This window comes from Alligator sinensis, unplaced genomic scaffold, assembly GCF_000455745.1.
Source record: "Alligator sinensis unplaced genomic scaffold, ASM45574v1 scaffold180_1, whole genome shotgun sequence".
NCBI lineage: Eukaryota > Metazoa > Chordata > Crocodylia > Alligatoridae > Alligator > Alligator sinensis.
This window is the reverse complement of record NW_005842640.1, coordinates 78450-82836: the sequence shown is the minus strand read 5'-3', so window position 1 is coordinate 82836 and position 4387 is coordinate 78450.

Here is a 4387-nt window from a genome sequence, read left to right as displayed (position 1 = left end):
TGGAACCAAATTCCAAGAGAAGTGGTGCTGGCTCCTATCCTGGGGGTCTTTAAGAGGAGGCTGGATGAACACCTTGCCAGGGTCATTTGACCCCAGTACTCTTTCCTGCCATAGCAGGGGGTTGGACTTGATGATCTGCTCAGGTCCCTTCCGACCCTACCAACTATGAAACTATGAAACTTCTGCCAAGTTCATTGGCTCAGCAGGGCAGCCACACTAGCCAGATTCTAGTCACTGCTTGATGAAATTAAAACCTTCATGACAAACAAAGGAAAAGATGTTAGCTTCATGGACGATGATGCATGGCTGAATGACTTGGCATTCCTAGTTGACATCACCAAGTATCTTGCAAATTTGAATATAAAACTATAAGGGAAGGATCAATTTGTCAACAGACTGTATGAATACATCCAATCCTTCATTCATAAGCTGAAATTGTTTCAGAAACAGTTGAATAAAAAGAATGTCACCCATTTCACAATACTATTAACAAGATGTGCTGAGACTGTGAACCATGACAAGTATTCTGCACTGATCGGCCATCTGCTGGATGAATTCAAACAAAAATTTGCAGATTTCAGGGAACACAGGGATGAGTTGAAGCTGTTTGCAGATCCATTTGGAACGGATGCCACTGATGGCATAGAACTTGCGGAGGATAGGAGCCAGCACCACTTCTTTTGGAAGTTGGTTCCAGATCGTAGCCGCCCTGACTGTGTAGCGCCTCCTGATGTCTAGTCTGAATCTACCCTCTGCCAGCTTGTGACCGTTATGCCACTGATGGCATAGCTTTCATAGAACTTCAAGAGGGATGTGGATAACCTGGAGAGGGTCCAGAGAAGGGCCACTCATATCGTTAAGGGCTTGCAGGCCAAGGCCTATGAGGAGAGACTAGAGCACCTGGATCTCTTCAGCCTCCGCAAGAGAAGGTTGAGAGGTGACCTTGTGGCTGCCTATAAGTTCATCATGGGGGCACAGAAGGGAATTGGTGAGGCTTTACTCACCAAGGCGCTCCTGGGAGTTACAAGAAATAATGGCCATAAGCTAGCAGAGAGCAGATTTAGACTAGACATTAGGAAGAACTTCTTCACAGTTAGAGTGGTCAAAGTCTGGAACGGGCTCCCAAGGGAGGTGGTGCTCTCCCCTACCCTGGAGGAACAGTTGAATAAAAAGAATGTCACCCATTTCACAATACTATTAACAAGAAGTGCTGAGACTGTGAACCATGACAAGTATTCTGCACTGATCGGCCATCTGCTGGATGAGTTCAAACAAAGATTTGCGGATTTCAGGGAACACAGCGATGAGTTGAAGCTGTTTGCAGATCCATTTGGAGCGGATGCCACCGATGCTCCTGACACGTTCCAAATGGCACTAATTGACATCCCAAATAACGGTGCCGTGAAGAGAGCTTTTGCAGAACATGACCTACTGACATTTTATACTCAACATGTTACATGGCGCTCTTTCCCAAATCTATTGAATCATGCACTTCGGTTCATTGCACTGTTTGGCAGCACGTATTGCTGTGAACAGCTTTTCTCAAGAACGAAGAACATAAAAACAAAATCAAGATCACTTTTGACAGATGGGCATCTATCTGGAATACTCCGCATCACCATATCAAATGTGCCAGCAGATATTGATAACTTGTGCAAGCAAAAACAATGCCAGGTATCACACTAAAGAAATCAGTATTCATTGCAGTTTTCAGAAAGTTCATAAGAGTAGACCTGTACACATCGTTGTTTTTACACTGTTTTTGTACACTTACAGTGTGGATTGGAGCATACTTGTTTTCTTGAGACCTGACAACGGTTGTATTGCCACCTGTCTCTTTTTTTGCCTGGATAGTTCCTGTTGTAACAGAATGTCCTCAATTATGAACCTCACTGGATAGCTGTGCTGTATGCTTGTTTAAGACTGAACAATATGCTCAAGAATAGAGCATGAACTATCTGGGCTCCAATGTAAATTTGGAGCAGGTAAAAATCTTTGTAAAAATACTGTCCAGTGTTTGGATTGTGTTTGCTTCTGTTTTTCTTGTGGGAGGTTGGGGGTCCAACCTGTTACTACTTGTTAAAGATGTGTTACTAACAAGTTATTAATGCAATACAAGTAAATCTGCTTGAAGATTATTCTCAAAAATGCCCATATTTTGTTGCTTTGATTAGTTTCCACTCTGGCTGATATCTTTTTCACGTTTGATCTGTCGACCTGCATTATACTTCTTTCATTCATTGAGAAGTGAGTAGAAGTGAAAGTATTTATTTTAGTCAAGTTTTTGGTATTATTTCATTGTTGCTTTAAGATTGTTTTTATTTTGGATTGTAAACCACATTTCGAGACCACTTCATTGTCACTTCCTGCAACTTCATTGGTGTCAAAGGTCACATGACATCACTTCCTGATGTGATACTGCTTCCTGTGAGGTTTTTGAATATGGCTCACCGGCCCACTGGGTGATAAAAAGTTCATGATCCGGCCCTACATTCAAAAAGGTTGGACACCTCTGCTTTAGGATATATTACAGAACCATTCTATGACCCTGTTTGTCCAAGGAAACAGTTACCCCTGCATGGATGCAGATGACTGCTGGTATAGTTTTGCTCTGGGTTCTCTCGGGGGAGGGGGGGGGAGCAGGGGCGGGAGTTTACATTGTATTGGGGAAAATGTATTTGTATTTGATACTGGGGTTGACATTGTCTGTTCACTGCTTTCTGCACTGATTACACTGGTGTAAATGTGTTATCTGTGGAAACCTCCAGTCATGCTCTCTCAAACACCTGGGCTTAAATGTCTGGATATTGATTAAAAGAAGCTACTGCTCACTCATACATGTAAATCAGACAAAAACCAGGTAAGGAAATCAGAAGCAGAATTCTCCCTACACTGATTTTAATGTGACTTCACAACTATCATTATAGCAGAATTTGGCCTGAGATCTCTAATAATATGTGCCTGTAACTTTCAAGACTCAAATGTAAAACAAATATAATTTACAGATACACACATTTGGCACCTAAGTCTGTCATGACTTGGATCTCAGTCTGTGAGTGCTTCCATTGAAATTAGTCAGGACAAGTGCAGCCTGACATAGTAAGAATGGACAAGTAGCAAAATCTGGTCTTGGAGGAACGTGATCTTTACAGCTGGCTGTGTATGCTCATGTAATCTCTACTTTTCATAGCCTTCAGACTGTGACCTGGTTGTTACTATGACTGCCTGAGTTTGCAGACACCCTACAGTAATCCTGATATATTTTGAGGGCTGCAGAACTTGAACTTTCAAGGTGGTTTACTCCTCCGAGGCAGTGGTTCTTAACCTTTTTTGGTACCAGGACCATTTGTAAACATGGATGGCCAGTCCTGACCCACTGCCCTGTCCCCCAGTGTGTGGGGTGGGGGGAAGTATGTGTGGGGCACAGGGCCCCAACAAGCCCCTTGCAGGCTGGAGCTCTGCCAGCCCGCAGTTTCCCACATGTTCCTCCTTTAAAGGAGAATCTATTTTTAAAGTTTCTTGATCTGCTTTTAAAGTTTGTTCACAGCCCTTTCATATAGTCTGGTGACCCACTTTTGGGTTGCTGCCTCTGGGTTCAGAAATGCTGCTCTAACGAAATCCATGCTATACTGTGAAGATTTATGCAACCTCGATGGGACAGCTTATTTCAGGCATAACCCATGTCCTTTTCCCTGAGGAGCTGTGCTTCCAGGAGTGCGGAAGACCACCCTGGGCCATTTGAAGCGCTCTGTCCTGTCAGGGTTTATTTCCACCCCTGCAGGTCTCCGAGTGCAGGCTGGACCCAGGTCGTGCGGCTGGAAAGGTTCAGCCGTGATCAGGGCCCTGAGCAGTCTCACTAGACCAGCAGTCATCAGCATCCATGCAGGGGTAACCATTCCCTTGGAGAAACAGGATAATGGACTGGTTCTGTAACAGATCCTAAAGGAAGTAGCTAGTCAGTGTCATTTGCTGCCTCCAGATCCTGGCATAATTAACGTACATGGGCAGACAAGACACAGCCAATGCAAGCTGCACCAATGTAAATCGGAGTAGATGCAGCCCGCCCTCCCTCCCCGGACTCCCTGTCGTGTGCCCCGGCCCTGGCTGGCAGGTGGCAGCGTGGGGGACCCGCGGGCTGCTGCCCGGCTCCCACCCCCGCTTCCGAGCCTGCAAGCCGAAGGTGCCCGGCACGCAGAAACGTCACTGCAGCGCCCGGCCAATCAGCGCCGGGGTGGGCGTGTCCCGGATGCCAGACCGCTCAGTCACCTCCCCCCGCGAAACCGGAAGTGGTGAGGCGGCCTGGAGCCGCGGGAGGCTGCGAGATGCTCAACGTCCCGGCGGCGGCCTTCCCCACCCCCGGCTCCCAGCAGCGGGCGGCCAGGGGCGG